Source organism: Procambarus clarkii, chromosome 14 (genome assembly GCF_040958095.1).
Source record: "Procambarus clarkii isolate CNS0578487 chromosome 14, FALCON_Pclarkii_2.0, whole genome shotgun sequence".
Classification (NCBI taxonomy): domain Eukaryota; kingdom Metazoa; phylum Arthropoda; class Malacostraca; order Decapoda; family Cambaridae; genus Procambarus; species Procambarus clarkii.
The window spans coordinates 33,314,214-33,335,899 of NC_091163.1; the positions used below are offsets into that span (position 1 = coordinate 33,314,214).

The 21,686-nt window shown below is 42.6% G+C and overlaps 1 protein-coding gene across 4 annotated transcripts in view; it reads left to right on the forward strand.

Moving 5' to 3' along the window:
- Nucleotides 1–21,686, forward strand: part of LOC138364602 (tripartite motif-containing protein 5-like) — a 203,907-nt gene that overhangs the window by 143,235 nt on the left and 38,986 nt on the right. The window lies entirely within an intron of this gene.

Consider the following 21,686-nt stretch of genomic DNA (forward strand, 5'->3'; position numbering starts at 1 on the left):
CAACCCCCTGCCAGAGTAGTAGGGAGTAAGAGCCACAGACGATATTTTTTGGGGGGAGAGGACCCCTGTGGACTGTAAGAGCCACAGACGATATTTTTTTTTTGGGCAAATATCGTGTGTGGATCTTCGGGGGTTTCAGGTAATTTAGAATATCGTCTGTGGATCTTCGGGGTTTTCAGGTGAATTTGTGCAGTCACAGGTTTGGAATTAGGGAATTCTTATAATGAAAAATAATGTCATACGAGTTTGTTAAAGTTCTTATGAGAAAAATAATTTCCGAGACTTAGAAGTTTGTTAAGGCCTTATAGGAGAAATTCAAATAACGTATGTAGCGCTTTAGGGTTTCCATGAGAACTCTACGGACATATTTTACATGTTTTCAACTTACAAAATCGTCTATGTAAGCCTTAGTTATTCATGTAAATTTAGAAAGTTATCTGTGTAAGTCAGGGTTTTCAGGGGTTCGTACCTCACACCCCCTCCCTCCCCCCTTACCTCGCAATCTCTCGCGTCACCTTTATTTACCTTACGCCCGGCCAGCCAGTCGCCTCTTATCATATCTTATCTTCTCCATAATATCTGGACCGTCCCTCCTCTCTCTCTCCTCCTATTTCCTTACAGCTATTTTCAGAGTTTCAAATAATCATAGAAGTTTATTTTTATGTTTATGACCAAATTTGTAAAGGACCATTTTCAGAGAATATTGTCTTAGATGTTTTGTTAAGGAAAACAGACAACTTATCCATAACATTTAGTTTTATATCCATTTACGACTATTTCACCTGTAAAGACCAAAATTGAACAGAGCCCAGTTTTAAGCTCATATTTCATCAGAGTCCAGTTTATACCGAAAATTTGCCAGAGTCTACTTTGAGAGCAAAATTAGTCAGAGGCAGTTTTAAGCTCATATTTCATCAGAGTCCAATTATCAACAGAAATTCGCCAGAGTCTACTTTGAGAGCAAAATTCGTCAGAGACAGTTTTAAGCTCATATTTCATCAGAGTCCAATTATCAACAGAAATTCGCCAGAGTCTACTTTGAGAGCAAAATTAGTCAGAGACAGTTTTTAGCTCATATTTCATCAGAGTCCAATTATCAACAGAAATTCGCCAGAGTCTACTTTGAGAGCAAAATTCGTCAGAGACAGTTTTAAGCTCATATTTCATCAGAGTCCAATTATCAACAGAAATTCGCCAGTCTACTTTAAGAGCAAAATTCGTCAGAGACAGTTTTAAGCTCAAATTTCATCAGAGTCCAGTTTATACCGAAAATTTGCCAGAGTCTACTTTGTGCCAAAATATTCAGAGTCCAGTTCATGATCGAAATTAATCAGAGTCCAATTAAAGACCCAAATTTGACAGAGACCACATTTTCACTACTAGCAGTCCAATCCCCCTGAAATTTTAAACAGTCATATTTCAGACGTAGTAAATAAGATCAAGTCAGTTACTGAGCTCCAGCTCTTGTCCCCCCACCCTCTTCCACCCTCAAGTCTTTGTAAATAAACCATCAATTTCCCCGAAATTTTTACCCTCTGTATTTCAGACATAGTAAATATGAAGTAACAAATATAAAACTCTAGCTCTTGTCCTCTGTCCAAGTTCACTCCTGTAAATTCATTACTATCAGTCCAAATCCCCCTGAGATTTAAACACCCAACTACATTTTCAGACATAGTAAATAAAAACCAGTTCAGTTATCAAGTTTCAACTCTTGTGCCCCCAGCTTAGTTCATTTGTACAAGTTCTTTATTTTCCAACTAAATCACCCTGAGATTTAAAATCACCTTATTTTCTAACGTAGTAAAATTAATCTGGACATTAGCCAAGTTTCCATTTCCTCAGCCTTAGATCATCAGACATAAATATATTCAATCAAGTCCATCTCCAGCCTAACTCTTATCCGAGTACACACATAACCCCAACCTGTGTAATTATCTTTCACCCCCTCCCACCTTCCTCCATCTCATCTCACCTTACCCTTTCCCTCCCTTACCTTCTCATCCCCAACGTATCCAAACCTTCAATAATCATACTGTATTTGCATATTTTCTCTATATTCAGCTGTGTTCTTCACATTTTGTCCATGTTTTCTGTGTTCATTCCATGTTCTACAAACGTTCACAGCATGCTCAGTTCAAATTTTTTCTGCCGTTTTCCCCGTATGTTCACTATGTTCTTTGTCATGTTTTCATGTGCATCATATGTTCTCTGTATAACTTTTATACTCAATATTCATGTTCTCAATGTTCTTAGTGCATTCTTCACATTTTTCCATGTTTTTCTGCTTTCATTCCATGTTCTATAAATGTTCACAGCATGCTCAGTTCAATTCTTTTCTACCGTTTTCCCCGTATGTTCACTCTATTCATCAACTTTTTCTTACATGTTTTCTGTGTTCACCGTATGTTCACTGTGTTCATTCCCTTACTTAACCTCAATTTTGTTATGTTCTTTGTTTCTTCCATTCACTAACTAGTTCTTTGTCAAATAATATTATACAGCATTACAGTTCCCTCAACAATTTTAATCACCAAGTTTTATTTTCAAAACTATGTCAAAGTAATTCTCGTTGTCAACTTAATAGTTCTACCAACCCCGTTCTTAAACAAATCTACACTTTATTCAGTTCCAAATTTACAAAAGACAAACCTTTCTTGTAACTTCTTAACTAAAAATCTTTCGCCAATCAACTGAAACATAGTCACTTTCCTCATTTCTCAACTAAACTTATTATCCAGTCAACTAAAAATTGTCAAAGGAATCTTTCCAACACTGTTCATAACTAAACTTATTCCCTAGTCATCAGAAAATAACCGTGTTCTTCATGTTTCAATGTCATTTCATAACTAAAATTATCCATCAATCAACAGAAAAAGTCATATTCATCATTTCGTAACAGCCATTATGTTTTCGTCAAGTAAGAAAATATAGTCAAAGATATCTATCATCGTCGTTCTTAACTGACATTTATACTTTGTGGAGCACTAAAAAATAGTCAAATGTAACTTTTTCAACACTTTCGTAACTAAAATTATATGTCGCTAAGTAAGAAAAATTGTCAAAGGAATCTTTCCAGCACTGTTCTTAACTAAACTTATTCCCCAGTCATCAGAAAATAACCGTGTTCTTCATGTTTCTTTGTCATTTCATAACTAAAATTATCCATCAATCAACAGAAAAAGCCATGTTCATCATGTTTTGTCTTTTTGCTTAACTAAAATTATGTTTTGTCAAGTAAGAAAAAATAACCAAAGATATCTTTCATCGCTGTTCTTAACTGACATTATACTTTGGGGAGCACAAAAATAGTCTCCCTCGTCATGTTTTGTCTTTTTCCTTAACTAAAGTATTCATCAGTCAACTAAAAAATAGTTACTTCATCATGTTTCCTTGTCATTTCTTAACTGAAATATCACTTCTCTCATTTAAAATAGTCAGGTGTAGCCTCTTTCCAACACTGTTCTTAACTAAAGTAACCTTTCACTTCGCTAGAATAGTCATATTCATCGTTGTTCCTAACTAAAATTATATGTCGTTAAGTAAGAAATATAGTCAAAGACACTCTTCGAGACATCAAGGACATACTCAAAGACATCAAAGTTGCACTCAAAGACATCCTTTGAGACATCAAAGACATCCTTTAAGACTTCAATGGGACTCTTCGAGATATCAAAAGACACTCTCAAACACTCAAAAATTTACTTGCATCCTCAAAGTTATTCTCAGAGCTATCAAATTATTCTCGATGTCATCAAAAAGTATTTTCTCGTTCATCAAAGTTAATCTCAGAGTTAACAAAGGTAATCTCTAACTCACTCTCGTACATCAAAGTTGTTTCAAAGACATCAAAGTTAATCTCAGAGTTATCCAAAGATATTCTCATGTCCACAAAAGTTATTCTGAGCTATCAAAGTTAATCTCAAACATCTCCGTTCATAAAAGTTATTCTCTAAGAGCTATCAAAAAGTTATTCTCAGTCATCAAAGTTATTCCAAGAGACGTCAAAGTTAATCCAAGACATCATCTTTCATCAAAGATATTCTCTCTAAGCCATCAATGTTCTTCTCTAAGACATAAAAGTTATTCTCTATGTCATCAAAAGTTATTCTCTGAGCTAACAAAATACTACTCATGTTCTCAAAGACATTCTCCAATTCATCAATGTTGTTTCAAAGACATCAGAGTTAATCTCATAGTTATCCAAAGACATTCTCAAAGTCATCTAAAGTTATTCTCTAAGACATCAAAGTTATTCTAAGAGTTATCAAAAGTTATTCTCAGTCATGTTATGTTATTCTCTAACTCACTTCCATTCATCAAAGACATTCTCTAAGCCCTCAAAGTTATTCTCTAAGACAACAAAGTCATTCCCAGAGTCATCAAAAAAGTTATTCTTCGAAACATAAAATTTGCTCTGTAAGATATCTTCGTTCATCAAACTTATTCTCAGAGACATCTAAAGTTATTCTCAGAGCTATCAAACTTGTTCTCAGAGTCATCAAATGTTATTCTCGAAGTCATCAAAGATATTTTCAGAGACATCTAAAGTTAATTTCTATGTTATAAAAGTTATTCTCAGACATAAAAGTTATTCTCAGAGTCATCAAAAGTTGTTCTCTAAAACATCAATGTTGCTATCTAAGACATCAAAGATGTTCTCTAAATCATAAAAGTTAATCTCTAAGTCACCTTCGTTCATTAGAGAAACTTTCCAATCCATATTCGTTGACCAAAGTTATTCTCAGAGTCACCAAAGTGATCTCTAATTCACCTTCGTTCTCCCAAAGTTGTTCTCTAAGACACCTTCGTTCATCAAAGAAACTCTCCTTCTTCCATCATGTTATTCTTTAAGACATCTTCAGTCATAAAATTTCTCTCCAAAATGTAACTAGTTCAGCTTTTCATACCAAACCTGCATTTCTGTTAACCCCTTAACTGCGTTGCCTCCAAATGTGACACCCCCGCAGTGCGCAGGAAATAAATTCTCTGGAAAAAATTCTTTTTTCTTTTTAAAGTGTCAAAAACCCTTCCCTCAGTATGGGTATGTAAAAAAAAAGTCGAAATTGTACTTACTTTGGCTGCTATGGGGTCCGGAAGTTGGGGCGTGACGTCATCATTCCCCGTGCGCCCGTGCCATAAGCTCTCGGGGGCGGTGGGGCGCTCGGGGCGGGGTGCGCGAGTTGCCGCGAATATATTTTCGTTCATTTTTTGCGCACCTTTCCAAATACATTTTCATTGTTTTTATGTGCCAATCCAATGTATAATGAACACGTACACTATAATATCGCAGTACAACATCCGTACTGTCCGTAGACACTGTTACGTGCATGAAACTTGTGCGCACATATGCAGCACATATTTACTATGTATCATGCTAATTTGTGTATATATACAATCTATTTACACACTATACACTGTCACACACTATATACATTCACCATCAACACATTCAGAACACCGCGTAGCAGCTGTTTCATATGGGCCAATAGCAGCTGCCTCGTATGGGCCAATATCAGCTGCCTCGTATGGGCCAATAGCAGCTGCCCCGTATGGGCCAATAGCAGCTGCCCCGTATGGGCCAATAGCAGGTGCCCCGTATGGGCCAATAGCAGCTGCCTTGTATGGGCCAATAGCAGCTGCCTCGTATGGGCCAATATCAGCTGCCTCGTATGGGCCAATAGCAGCTGCCCCGTATGGGCCAATAGCAGGTGCCCCGTATGGGCCAATAGCAGCTGCCTTGTATGGGCCAATAGCAGGTGCCCCGTATGGGCCAATAGCAGCTGCCTTGTATGGGCCAATAGCAGCTGCCTCGTATGGGCCAATATCAGCTGCCTCGTATGGGCCAATAGCAGCTGCCCCGTATGGGCCAATAGCAGGTGCCCCGTATGGGCCAATAGCAGCTGCCTTGTATGGGCCAATAGCAGCTGCCTCATATTGGCCAATAGCAGTTGCCTCGTATGGGCCAATAGCAGCTGCCTCGTATGGGCCAATAGCAGCTGCCGCGTATGGGCCAATAGCAGCTGCCTTGTATGGGCCAATAGCAGCTGCCTCGTATGGGCCAATAGCAGCTGCCTCGTATGGGCCAATAGCAGCTGCCTCGTATGGGCCAATAGCAGCTGCCTCGTATGGGCCAATAGCAGCTGCCTCGTATGGGCCAATAGCAGCTGCCTCGTATGGGCCAATAGCAGCTGCCTCGTATGGGCCAATAGCAGCTGCCTCGTATGGGCCAATAGGAGCATTTGACCATGAACACATTCAGAACACCTCGAGTGAGAGCAGCCACACCCAGCCAGTCTCCCTCACTCCAACATCTTACTCGCCAACATTGTTCCTCCCACCATATTATTATAGTTCTTATTACACATGTTCTATATACCTATCTACATGTTTTATTTACCAGAACTATGCAAGTAAGCCGGTATTGTGTCCAAAGAGTACAGTGGCCACCATACACTGCATGAAAAATCACACAGCAGACGACGCTACGATTACGTCACCTCCCTCACCGAAATAGCTCCTCTCAACATTCTCCTGTTGCTGTTCTTACACTATATACACACACTATATATACCCATGTACATATGTGTTGCCCATAGCGAACCACTAAGCTAGTATGGTGAGCAAAACAAGAGTGGCAGCCACACACACACAATGAGGCTACCTCAATTCTCGCCCTCCCTCATCAAAATTCCTCCTTCCACAATACTACGCACAACGCTAATTATAACCACAATCCTGCTATTATCACAATCCTGGTCACTAATTCCTGTAAATGAATAATTGACCACACGTTTATTTTGAAAAGGAACCTAAGAAATCATTTGAAGATTCCTAGATGAACGAAATAATGCTGTGGTGCTGTGGCTAGCGCTGTGAACATCGTGAACAGCATTGAATCACTGATATTTGAACATTGTACCCAGTCATTATCACACTCAGGCTCTAATATAACACTATCATAGCTAAATAATACAAGTTATATATATATTATGGCATTATTAGGCGATGCTGTGGTCACATGCTGAACAGCAGTGCTGTGCGCTCATGCTGCGAGCGCCAGCCTTGGTTGCTCACACACTACTGAGGCTCCCACACCCGGGAATGTGGACCACGATTTTTTTTAAAGATGGCGTCTGTTTACAAGAGCCCTGAGGAAGCTGATGTGAACCCCATGTAGCCGCGGGAGTTTTGAATGGAACGTGAAAAATACAAATACCCGGAGGCGCGTTGCGCAAACCAGACGTGAGCCTGCAGGCGCGTTGCGCAGTTTAAGGGTTAAAACATATTTTCTTAGTTGCTTTACCCTAAAACTGTTCTCTGAACTACACTGTTCAAACCTACGTAACCTATCCTCTCCACCCAATGTTACTTAGTTAACGTAACGTTCCTAAACCTAACTTTACCTATGTTACCTTACCTACCTTACCTGACTTTACCTATCTTACCTAACTTAACCTGCATAACCTAACTTTACCTATGTTACCTTACCTTACCTATCTTACCTAACCTAACCTAACTTTACCTATCCCAGCAAACAATTTTAGGTTGCCACAACATATCTGGAAAGTATTTGAAAGTATTGGAAACGTTTGTTTTATCGTATCAGATACGATATTGTGTGTGGACTAAAATAGGTTTCCAAAACTTATAACCAAGACATATGTATCTAACACTAATTTGAGATGTTGTGGCAACTTTACACTCCTAACATGAGTCATTCATAATCCATTCATATACCAATATGAATCTCTTATGAAAGGTTTGAGCCAATAATCTGAACCCTTTTTACATCTTTGTGTTTAAAGTTAAATTTCTTGAAATTAAATTATATTTTATATTATATTATTTTTATTATATTTTATATTATATTATTATTTTCAATTTAAATATTAAAACCAATTTAAGGGTAAAAAAAATCTAATAATTTATATTTCTTTTATTATTTACTAACAATTATAATTATTTACTAACGGAGAGAGTGGCGGCTGTGGCGGACAGTGGCGGCGGTGGCGGATAGTGGCGGCGGGCGGACAGTGGCGGCGGGCGGACAGTGGCGGCGGCGGGCGGACAGTGGCGGCGGCGGGCGGACAGTGGCGGCGGGCGGACAGTAGCGGCGGTGGCGGACAGTGGCGGCGGGCGGACAGTGGCGGCGGTGGCGGACAGTGGCGGCGGGCGGACAGTGGCGGCGGGCGGACAGTGGCGGCGGGCGGACAGTGGCGGCGGGCGGACAGTGGCGGCGGGCGGACAGTGGCGGCTGTGGCGGACAGTGGCGGCGGGCGGACCGTGGCGGCGGTGGTGGACAGTGGCGGCGGTGGTGGACAGTGGCGGCGGGCGGACAGTGGCGGCGGCGGGCGGACAGTGGCGGCGGCGGGCGGACAGTGGCGGCGGCGGGCGAACAGTGGCGGCGGCGGGCGGACAGTGGAGGCGGCGGGCGGACAGTGGAGGCGGCAGGCGGACAGTGGAGGCGGCGGGCGGACAGTGGCGGCGGCGGGTGGACAGTGGCGGCGGCGGGCGGACAGTGGCGGCGGCGGGCGAACAGTGGCGGTGGCGGGCGGACAGTGGAGGCGGCGGGCGGACAGTGGAGGCGGCGGGCGGACAGTGGAGGCGGCGGGCGGACAGTGGAGGCGGCGGGCGGACAGTGGAGGCGGCGGGCGGACAGTGGAGGCGGCGGGCGGACAGTGGAGGCGGCGGGCGGACAGTGGAGGCGGCGGGCGGACAGTGGTGGCGGCGGGCGGACAGTGGTGGCGGTGGCGGACAGTGGCGGCGGTGGCGGACAGTGGCGGCGGTGGCGGACAGTGGCGGCGGTGGCGGACACTGGCGGCTGTGTCTGGCGGTGGTGGCGGGCGGTGGCGGGGTCTGTGATGAGTGGTGTCGGCTGGCGGTGGTGGGTGGTGGCGGCGGTGGTGGTGGGTGGTGGTGGCGGCGGCGGCTGGTGGTGGCGGCGGCGGTGGTGGCGGCGGCGGCTGGTGGTGGGTGGCGGCGGCGGCTGGTGGTGGTGGGTGGCGGCGGCGGCTGGTGGTGGTGGGTGGCGGCGGCGGGTGGTGGTGGTGGGTGGCGGCGGCGGGTGGTGGTGGTGGGTGGCGGCGGCGGGTGGTGGCGGCTGTGGTGGGTGGTGGCGGGCGGTGGCGGGCGGCGGCGGCTGTGGTGGGTGGTGACGATCGGCGGTGGGGGGGGGGCTGGTGGCGGCTGGCGGTGGCGGCTTGCGGTGGCGACTGTGGCAACGGGCGGTGACTGCTGATAGCGGGCGGTGGTGGCGGCTGGTGGCAGGTGGTGGTGGCGGTGGTGGTGGCGGTGGTGGCGGCTGGTGGTGGCGGCTGGTGGTGGTGGCAGCTGGTGGCGGTGATGGCGGCTGGTGGTGGTGGCAGCTGGTGGCGGTGATGGCGGCTGGTGGTGGTGGTGGTGGCGGCTGGTGGTGGTGGCAGCTGGTGGCGGTGATGGCGGCTGGTGGTGGTGGTGGTGGTGATGGCGGCTGGTGGCGGGCGGTGGCGGCTTGTGGCGGCTGGTGGTGGGTGGTGGTGCCGGCTGTGGTGGGTGGTGGCGGTGGTGTCGGCGGCGGCTGTGGTGGGTGGTGGCGGCGGCGGCGGTGATGGGTGGTGGCGGCGGCGGTGGTGGTGGGTGGTGGTGGCGGCGGCGGTGATGGGTGGTGGCGGCGGTGGTGGTGGGTGGTGGTGGCGGCGGCGGTTGGTGGTGGTGGGTGGTGGTGGTGGGTGGTGGTGGTGGGTGGTGGCGGCGGGTGGCGGTGGTGGGTGGCGGCTGGTGGTGGGTGGTGGCGGCGGGTGGTGGGTGGCGGTGGCTGGTGGCGGGTGGTGGTGGGTGGCGGTGGCGGTGGCTGGTGGCGGGTGGCGGCTGGTGGTGGGTGGTGGCGGCTGGTGGTGGGTGGTGGCGGGTGGCGGTGGTGGGTGGCGGTGGCTGGTGGCGGGTGGCGGTGGCGGCTGGTGGTGGGTGGTGGCGGGTGGCGGCTGGTGGTGGGTGGTGGCGGGTGGCGGCTGGTGGTGGGTGGTGGCGGGTAGCGGCTGGTGGTGGGTGGTGGCGGGTGGCGGCTGGTGGTGGCGGGTGGCGGCTGGTGGTGGCGGGTCGCGGCTGGCGGCGGGTGGCGGCTGGTGGCGGCTGGTGGCGGGTGGCGGCTGGTGGTGGGTGGCGGCGGGTGGCGGCTGGTGGTGGGTGGCGGCGGGTGGCGGCTGGTGGTGGGTGGTGAGTGGCGGTGGTGGGTGGCGGTGGCTGGTGGCGGCTGGTGGTGGGTGGTGGCGGGTGGCGGCTGGTGGTGGGTGGTGGCGGGTGGCGGCTGGTGGCGGGTGGCGGCTGGTGGCGGGTGGTGGCAGGTGGCGGCTGGTGGTGGGTGGCGGCTGGTGGGTGGTGGCGGGTGGCGGCTGGTGGTGGGTGGCGGCTGGTGGTGGGTGGTGGCGGGTGGCGGCTGGTGGTGGGCGGCGGGTGGCGGCTGGTGGCGGCCAGCTGGGACACACCCTTCTCCACTGTAGGTCTGAGTACAACTAACCATATGTCTCTCTCACCCACCAGAACAGTGTTGCCAGCTTGCGCTCTCAAAATGTTTCCTTCAAAGATTGTATATTATCTTTGAACAACAAGTTTGATTATCAAGGAAATAATGCATATATTATTGTCACATTAATACTGTGCAATATCTTATTACATTCCTGCTAAATAATTATAATTTGAAACAGGACAAAAAATCCCACATATATATAAAAACCAACATTAGAGATCACGAGGCCTAGGCCTCGCCTGTGACCACACATCCTGCCTCCCTGGCCTGCTACACTCACACACCTCACACTCTTAACTCTCTCATAATCACTCTCACTCTCTTACTCTGTCACTCTTACTCTGTCACTCTTACTCTGTCACTCTTACTCTCTGTCACTCTTACTCTGTCACTCTTACTGTCACTCTTACACTCTGTCACTCCTACTCTCTGTCACTCTTACTCTGTCACTCTTACTCTCTGTCACTCTTACTCTCTGTCACTCTTACTCTCTGTCACTCTTACTCTGTCACTCTTACTCTGTCACTCTTACTCTGTCACTCTTACTCTCTGTCACTCTTACTCTCTGTCACTCTTACTCTCTGTCACTCTTACTCTGTCACTCTTACTCTGTCACTCTTACTCTCTGTCACTCTTACTCTGTCACTCTTACTCTCTGTCACTCTTACTCTCTGTCACTCTTACTCTCTGTCACTCTTACACTCTGTCACTCTTACTCTGTCACTCTTACTCTCTGTCACTCTTACTCTCTGTCACTCTTACTCTCTGTCACTCTTACTCTCTGTCATTCTTACTCTCTGTCACTCTTACTCTGTCACTCTTACTCTGTCACTCTTACTCTGTCACTCTTACTCTCTGTCACTCTTACTCTCTGTCACTCTTACTCTCTGTCACTCTTACTCTGTCACTCTTACTCTCTGTCACTCTTACTCTGTCACTCTTACTCTCTGTCACTCTTATTCTCTGTCACTCTTACTCTCTGTCACTCTTACTGTCACTCTTACTCTCTGTCACTCTTACTCTGTCACTCTTACTCTCTGTCACTCTTACTCTCTGTCACTCTTACTCTGTCACTCTTACTCTCTGCCACTCTTACTCTCTGTCACTCTTACTCCCTGTCACTCTTACTCTCTGTCACTCTTACTCTCTGTCACTCTTACTCTGTCATTCTTACTCACTCTGTCACCCTTACCCATTCATACTCACTCTCTCACTCTTACTCTCATACTCTTACTCTCAATTACTCTTACTCTCAATCACTCTTACTCCCAATCACTCCTACTCCCAATCACTCCTACTCTCAATCACTCCTACTCTCATTCTTACTCTTACTCTTACTCCCAATCACTCTTACTCTCAATCACTCTTATTCTCATTCTTACTCTCACTCTTACTCTTACTCCCAATCACTCTTACTCCCAATCACTCTTACTCTCAATCACTCTTACTCTCAATCACTCTTACTCTCAATCACTCTTACTCTCATTCTTACTCTTACTCACTCTTACTCTCAATCACTCTTATTCTCATTCTTACTCCTACTCTCACTCTAACTCCTACTCCCAATCACTCTTACTCCCAATCACTCTTACTCTCAATCACTCTTACTCCCAATCACTCTTACTCTCAATCACTCTTACTCTCAATCACTCTTACTCTCAATCACTCTTACTCTCAATCACTCTTACTCTCACTAACTCTCAATCACTCTTACTCTCACTCTAACTCTCAATCACTCTTACTCTCATACTCACCCTTACTCTCAATCACTTTACTCTCACTCTTACTCATTCTGTCACTCTTACTCACTCTGTCACTCTTACTCACTCTCAGTCACTCTTACTTATACTCACTCTTACTCACACTTACACACTCTCTGGCACTCTCACTCACCTTCATTCACTCTTACTCACTCTTACCCACTCTCGCTCACTCTTACTCACTCTAGTTAATAAGAACACGCCAATATAAGACAACAAAACGTTTTCAGATTCGTTCTCACCACTTTCCAGCAACTTTTAAAATTTATATAAATTATCTTAGGGAATAATACATAAATTATATATTTAAACATGATATTAGTGTTTAGTGGAATGCATAAGGAGTCAAATTGTGTTAAAAAGAGCGATTTTTAGAAAATTTGGAAAACTACTTTTTTCTGTTCATATTATAACTAAATGGATTTTAAAGGTTTCACTCAGCCAATATATATCATTCACAATTTATTAATGAATTTTACAAAAAAACACCATAAATTTTATATTTAAACATGTAAAAACTATTTGTTTTACATTTGGAAGAAAATAATTGTAGAAAAACAATTTATAATTAAACCTTTGTGTTTGGATTTTTTGAGTAAAAGTTTCTCAAAGGCTCTCCTGCACCATTCTCAATGCAAATCATTCCCACGCCTATGGGAAGAGATAGGCGAACGTTGTGTAGATGATTTGTGTTTGCTGGGATGTTACCTTACCTTACCTATCTTACCTAACTTTACCTATCTTACCTATCTTACCTAACTTACCTACATTACCTAACTTAACCTGCTTAACCTAACTTACATAATTTAACCTAACTTTACCTATCCTAACATAACTTACCTTACCTTACCTATCTTACCTAACTTTACCTATCTTACCTAACTTTACCTATCCTAACTTAACTTACCTAACTTATTCTGCTTAACCTAACTTATTTAACTTATCTTACCTATCCTAACGTAACCTAACTTGCTTTACCTAACTTAATCTTACATTCCCAAACTGATGTATCCTAACTTATCTAGTCAAACCAGACATGATCTAACTTACATAAGTACAGTGGTACCTTGCATAACGATCGCCCCACAAGGCGAATATTTTGGGTAACGACTGGCCCGATCGGCGAGAAATCGTCCCATATGACGAACGCTCGTTTGTGTAACGTCAACACCACATGGTGGGGTCACGCCGCCACTGTCGACAGTGTTGTATTGGTGTCTCACACGACCAGTATCCGTCTGTATCGCTCCGCACACAATTCTGATATTCGTGTTTTTTTTTTTTGTGGTTTTGTGACTACAATTCTGAACGCACGATGTCGTCCAAGAAGCAGCCTGCGAAAGCAGGAGTTTGCAAGGGGAAGAAAGAGGTAATCACTGTGGAAGTGAAGAAAGAGATCATAGCAAAGCACGAGCGTGGTATTCGTGTGGTTGATCTTGCCAGGGAGTATGGCAGGGCTCCCTCAACAATATCCACCATGCTGAAGGGCAAGGATAAATATAAGACGCTTGACGTGGCCAAAGGAGTTAGCAAGCTCACCAGCAAACGTCCAAAACTCCTGGAAGATGTGGAACGGCTACTGCTGGTGTGGATGAATGAACGACAATTGCATAGCGATTGTGTCTCTGAAGCTATCGTTTGCGCTAAGGCTAGGATGCTGTATGTGGACCTTGTCAAGAAGATACCAGGTGCATCGTCTGAAGATGAGGAGGTATTTAGGGCAAGCCGTGGCTGGTTTGAGAACTTTAAGAAAAGGAGTGGTATACACAGTGTTGTGCGACATGGGGAGGCTGCCAGCTCTGATAAAGGTGCTGCTGAGGCTTTTGTGCCAGAGTTCCAGAAATTTGTTGATCAGGAGCAGTTTCTGCCACAACAAGTTTTCAATTGTGACGAGACCGGCCTTTTTTTGGAAAAAACTGACGAAGAGGACCTACATCACGCAAGAGGAACAATCATTGCCTGGCCACAAACCGATGAAGGATCGCCTTACTCTCGTGCTCTGCGCCAATGCAAGTGGCGATTGCAAGGTCAAGCCGCTGCTCGTCTATCACTCAGAAAATCCACGTGTGTTCAAGGCGTTTAAGGTTCACAAGATACGGCTGAATGTGATGTGGAGGTCGAACAAGAGGTCCTGGGTCACGCAGATCTTCTTTAGTGAGTGGGTAAATGACGTTTTCGGCCCCACAGTGAGAAATTATCTCGTCGACAAGCAGTTACCACTCAAGGCCTTGCTTGTGCTCGATAATGCACCTGCGCATCCTCGCCAACTGCAAGATGATCTGTTCCCTGAAAATCAGTTTATCACCATCAAGTTTCTTCCTCCAAACACCACGCCACTCCTCCAACCCATGGATCAGCAGGTCATTGCTAACTTTAAGAAGCTCTATATGAAGGCCTTGTTGGAGAGATGTGTTCATGTGATTGACACCACAGAGCTGACCCTCAGACAATTCTGGAAGGAGCAGTTCAATATCATGGGGGCCTTGCGTTTGATAGATAAGGCCTGGGAAGGGGTGTCACGGAGAACCCTACACTCTGCATGGCGAAACCTGTGGCCTGAGGGTGTCCCTGAGCGAGACTTCAAAGGTTTCGGTCCTGCACCTGCATCCGCACCTGTGGATGACCCGGAGGCTCTTTTAGTGGATGATATTGTCGCTCTTGGACACACACTGGGTCTGGAGGTGGATGCCGCTGATGTGCAGGAGTTGGTGGAGGAGCACAGTGATGAACTGACCACCGAGGAACTCCTGGAACTGCAGAAAGAGCTGGTGCTACAGGAGGTACAGGAGCTCTCATCGGGGGAGGAGGAGGTCTGCGAGGATGCTATCCCATCTAGTGAGATCAGGGATGTGCTGGGCATGTTCGAAAAGGTGACAGCATTTGCGGAAAAGCATCACCCTGATAAGGCGGTGATAACACGGTGCGTGAACCTGTTTAATGACAATGTGCTGTCTCGATTTAGGGATATCCTCAAACGAAGACAACAGCAAGTGACACGCGATATGGTCAGTGGACAGGGTGGGAAGAGACGTGCTAGTGATATTGAACCACAACCCGGTCCTAGTGGGGTTAAATTCCCAAAGAGAGCGAGCCCGCCTGACCCAGAGGTGGTGTCACCCTCCTCCCCATAAGCCCTCTCCTCCCTCCCTCCCGATCGGCTCCCTCAAGCCAGCAACGACTCTTCATAAGGTTAAGTGAATATACACATGGAAACAGTCAAACAAACATTTATTTAACATGTACAGTATAATATTACCAGTGTATAATGTCATATTGTTGTTTTAGGGGGTGGAACGGATTATTTGTATTTACATTGTTTTGGGTGGGGAAAATTGTTTTGCATGACGCCGGTTTCACAAGACGACGGCGGCGTTGGAACGGATTAAATTCGTTATGCGAGGTACCACTGTATTCCTTCTTGTCTTTTGTGTTTCGTCAATCATTGTCTCATATTCATTTACTCATTTCAAGGGATAATTTCTCAAATGGTCACTTATGCATTTCAAGTGTTATTTGTTTAAGATTGGGTATTTAACCATTTCAAAGGTTTTTCTTATATATGGGAACTTACTCGTTTCAAGGGTCAATTTCTCAAATGGTCATTTTTGCAGATCAAGGGTTATTTGTTAAAGTTCATCAAGTTGCTCATAAGTTGTATTTATTATGTTTGTTATCATATGTTCTTATTCCCCAACCCCTTAACCTAACCTCTTGTAATCGTAGTGTATTTGGTAGGTTCTAGCTTATGTTCTTATTCCCAACCCCTTAACCTAACCTCTTGTAATCTTAGTGTATTTAGTAGGTTCTAGCTTATGTTCTTATTCCCAACCCTTTAACCTAACCTTTCAGATGTAGTTTATGGTGTTTTTGACGTATTTGTTGAATATATTATCCTTTTCCTAACCTTTCAGATGTAGTTTTGTTTCTCCTTTGTATATTTTTACCCAAACCTTCTTTCCTTCTTTTACTTTGATTCTCCTACTCCTTCTAACCCTCCTTTTCTATCTCTCTCCCTTATTCTCTCTCTTCCTCCCCCTCTCTCTCCCTCATTTGCTCAAATGCTCTCTTGTTTCTCAAATTCAAGTCTTAATGCTCCCATTCTCACACCCTTACTCTCATTCACTTAGTTTTCTTTTTTCTCAAATTCAAGTCTTAGTTCCCCCATGCCCACACTCTCTCTCTCATTCTCTCTTCTTTGGTCCCATTTTCTTCCGCCCCCTCTCTCTTACTCCTTGCTCTTCTTTCATGCTCTCACTCCCTTGAGCTCTTGTTTCTCAATTTCAAGTCTTAGTAGATCTGATTCTTTACTATTGTAATTCTATTATTACTAAGATAAAGAATGAACTTATATGTAAAATCAAAGTAAAAGAAGGAAAGAAGGTTTGGGTAAAAATATACAAAGGAGAAACAAAACTACATCTGAAAGGTTAGGAAAAGGATAATATATTCAACAAATATGTCAAAAACACCATAAACTACATCTGAAAGGTTAGGTTAAAGGGTTGGGAATAAGAACATAAGCTAGAACCTACTAAATACACTAAGATTACAAGAGGTTAGGTTAAGGGGTTGGGAATAAGAACATAAGCTAGAACCTACCAAATACACTACGATTACAAGAGGTTAGGTTAAGGGGTTGGGGAATAAGAACATATGATAACAAACATAATAAATACAACTTATGAGCAACTTGATGAACTTTAACAAATAACCCTTGATCTGCAAAAATGACCATTTGAGAAATTGACCCTTGAAACGAGTAAGTTCCCATATATAAGAAAAACCTTTGAAATGGTTAAATACCCAATCTTAAACAAATAACACTTGAAATGCATAAGTGACCATTTGAGAAATTATCCCTTGAAATGAGTAAATGAATATGAGACAATGATTGACGAAACACAAAAGACAAGAAGGAATACTTATGTAAGTTAGATCATGTCTGGTTTGACTAGATAAGTTAGGATACATCAGTTTGGGAATGTAAGATTAAGTTAGGTAAAGCAAGTTAGGTTACGTTAGGATAGGTAAGATAAGTTAAATAAGTTAGGTTAAGCAGAATAAGTTAGGTAAGTTAGGAGAGGTAAAGTTAGGTAAGATAGGTAAAGTTAGGTAAGATAGGTAAGGTAAGGTAAGTTATGTTAGGATAGGTAAAGTTAGGTTAAATTATGTAAGTTAGGTTAAGCAGGTTAAGTTAGGTAATGTAGGTAAGTTAGGTAAGATAGGTAAGATAGGTAAAGTTAGGTAAGATAGGTAAGGTAAGGTAACATAGGTAAAGTTAGGTTAGGTTAGGTAAGATAGGTAAGGTAAGGTAACATAGGTAAAGTTAGGTTATGCAGGTTAAGTTAGGTAAGATAGGTAAAGTCAGGTAAGGTAGGTAAGGTAAGGTAACATAGGTAAAGTTAGGTTTAGGAACGTTACGTTAACTAAGTAACATTGGGTGGAGAGGATAGGTTACGTAGGTTTGAACAGTGTAGTTCAGAGAACAGTTTTAGGGTAAAGCAACTAAGAAAATATGTTTTAACAGAAATGCAGGTTTGGTATGAAAAGCTGAACTAGTTACATTTTGGAGAGAAATTTTATGACTGAAGATGTCTTAAAGAATAACATGATGGAAGAAGGAGAGTTTCTTTGATGAACGAAGGTGTCTTAGAGAACAACTTTGGGAGAACGAAGGTGAATTAGAGATCACTTTGGTGACTCTGAGAATAACTTTGGTCAACGAATATGGATTGGAAAGTTTCTCTAATGAACGAAGGTGACTTAGAGATTAACTTTTATGATTTAGAGAACATCTTTGATGTCTTAGATAGCAACATTGATGTTTTAGAGAACAACTTTTGATGACTGAGAATAACTTTTATGTCTGAGAATAACTTTTATAACATAGAAATTAACTTTAGATGTCTCTGAAAATATCTTTGATGACTTCGAGAATAACATTTGATGACTCTGAGAACAAGTTTGATAGCTCTGAGAATAACTTTAGATGTCTCTGAGAATAAGTTTGATGAACGAAGATATCTTACAGAGCAAATTTTATGTTTCGAAGAATAACTTTTTTGATGACTCTGGGAATGACTTTGTTGTCTTAGAGAATAACTTTGAGGGCTTAGAGAATGTCTTTGATGAATGGAAGTGAGTTAGAGAATAACATAACATGACTGAGAATAACTTTTGATAACTCTTAGAATAACTTTGATGTCTTAGAGAATAACTTTAGATGACTTTGAGAATGTCTTTGGATAACTATGAGATTAACTCTGATGTCTTTGAAACAACATTGATGAATTGGAGAATGTCTTTGAGAACATGAGTAGTATTTTGTTAGCTCAGAGAATAACTTTTGATGACATAGAGAATAACTTTTATGTCTTAGAGAAGAACATTGATGACTTAGAGAGAATATCTTTGATGAAAGATGATGTCTTGGATTAACTTTGACGTCTCTTGGAATAACTTTGATGACTGAGAATAACTTTTTGATAGCTCTTAGAGAATAACTTTTATGAACGGAGATGTTTGAGATTAACTTTGATAGCTCAGAATAACTTTTGTGGACATGAGAATATCTTTGGATAACTCTGAGATTAACTTTGATGTCTTTGAAACAACTTTGATGTACGAGAGTGAGTTAGAGATTACCTTTGTTAACTCTGAGATTAACTTTGATGAACGAGAAAATACTTTTTGATGACATCGAGAATAATTTGATAGCTCTGAGAATGACTTTTATGCCTCTGAGAATAACTTTGAGGATGCAAGTAAATTTTTGAGTGTTTGAGAGTGTCTTTTGATATCTCGAAGAGTCCCATTGAAGTCTTAAAGGATGTCTTTGATGTCTCAAAGGATGTCTTTGAGTGCAACTTTGATGTCTTTGAGTATGTCCTTGATGTCTCGAAGAGTGTCTTTGACTATATTTCTTACTTAACGACATATAATTTTAGTTAGGAACAACGATGAATATGACTATTCTAGCGAAGTGAAAGGTTACTTTAGTTAAGAACAGTGTTGGAAAGAGGCTACACCTGACTATTTTAAATGAGAGAAGTGATATTTCAGTTAAGAAATGACAAGGAAACATGATGAAGTAACTATTTTTTAGTTGACTGATGAATACTTTAGTTAAGGAAAAAGACAAAACATGACGAGGGAGACTATTTTTGTGCTCCCCAAAGTATAATGTCAGTTAAGAACAGCGATGAAAGATATCTTTGGTTATTTTTTCTTACTTGACAAAACATAATTTTAGTTAAGCAAAAAGACAAAACATGATGAACATGGCTTTTTCTGTTGATTGATGGATAATTTTAGTTATGAAATGACAAAGAAACATGAAGAACACGGTTATTTTCTGATGACTGGGGAATAAGTTTAGTTAAGAACAGTGCTGGAAAGATTCCTTTGACAATTTTTCTTACTTAGCGACATATAATTTTAGTTACGAAAGTGTTGAAAAAGTTACATTTGACTATTTTTTAGTGCTCCACAAAGTATAAATGTCAGTTAAGAACGACGATGATAGATATCTTTGACTATATTTTCTTACTTGACGAAAACATAATGGCTGTTACGAAATGATGAATATGACTTTTTCTGTTGATTGATGGATAATTTTAGTTATGAAATGACATTGAAACATGAAGAACACGGTTATTTTCTGATGACTAGGGAATAAGTTTAGTTATGAACAGTGTTGGAAAGATTCCTTTGACAATTTTTAGTTGACTGGATAATAAGTTTAGTTGAGAAATGAGGAAAGTGACTATGTTTCAGTTGATTGGCGAAAGATTTTTAGTTAAGAAGTTACAAGAAAGGTTTGTCTTTTGTAAATTTGGAACTGAATAAAGTGTAGATTTGTTTAAGAACGGGGTTGGTAGAACTATTAAGTTGACAACGAGAATTACTTTGACATAGTTTTGAAAATAAAACTTGGTGATTAAAATTGTTGAGGGAACTGTAATGCTGTATAATATTATTTGACAAAGAACTAGTTAGTGAATGGAAGAAACAAAGAACATAAAAAAATTGAGGTTAAGTAAGGGAATGAACACAGTGAACATACGGTGAACACAGAAAACATGTAAGAAAAAGTTGATGAATAGAGTGAACATACGGGGAAAACGGTAGAAAAGAATTGAACTGAGCATGCTGTGAACATTTATAGAACATGGAATGAAAGCAGAAAAACATGGAAAAATGTGAAGAATGCGCTAAGAACATTGAGAACATGAATATTGAGTATAAAAGTTATACAGAGAACATATGATGCACATGAAAACATGACAAAGAACATAGTGAACATACGGGGAAAACGGCAGAAAAAATTTGAACTGAGCATGCTGTGAACGTTTGTAGAACATGGAATGAACACAGAAAACATGGACAAAATGTGAAGAACACAGCTGAATATAGAGAAAATATGCAAATACAGTATGATTATTGAAGGTTTGGATACGTTGGGGATGAGAAGGTAAGGGAGGGAAAGGGTAAGGTGAGATGAGATGGAGGAAGGTGGGAGGGGGTGAAAGATAATTACACAGGTTGGGGTTATGTGTGTACTCGGATAAGAGTTAGGCTGGAGATGGACTTGATTGAATATATTTATGTCTGATGATCTAAGGCTGAGGAAATGGAAACTTGGCTAATGTCCAGATTAATTTTACTACGTTAGAAAATAAGGTGATTTTAAATCTCAGGGTGATTTAGTTGGAAAATAAAGAACTTGTACAAATGAACTAAGCTGGGGGCACAAGAGTTGAAACTTGATAACTGAACTGGTTTTTATTTACTATGTCTGAAAATGTAGTTGGGTGTTTAAATCTCAGGGGGATTTGGACTGATAGTAATGAATTTACAGGAGTGAACTTGGACAGAGGACAAGAGCTAGAGTTTTATATTTGTTACTTCATATTTACTATGTCTGAAATACAGAGGGTAAAAATTTCGGGGAAATTGATGGTTTATTTACAAAGACTTGAGGGTGGAAGAGGGTGGGGGGACAAGAGCTGGAGCTCAGTAACTGACTTGATCTTATTTACTACGTCTGAAATATGACTGTTTAAAATTTCAGGGGGATTGGACTGCTAGTAGTGAAAATGTGGTCTCTGTCAAATTTGGGTCTTTAATTGGACTCTGATTAATTTCGATCATGAACTGGACTCTGAATATTTTGGCACAAAGTAGACTCTGGCAAATTTTCGGTATAAACTGGACTCTGATGAAATTTGAGCTTAAAACTGTCTCTGACGAATTTTGCTCTCAAAGTAGACTCTGGCGAATTTCTGTTGATAATTGGACTCTGATGAAATATGAGCTTAAAACTGTCTCTGACGAATTTTGCTCTCAAAGTAGACTCTGGCGAATTTCTGTTGATAATTGGACTCTGATGAAATATGAGCTAAAAACTGTCTCTGACGAAT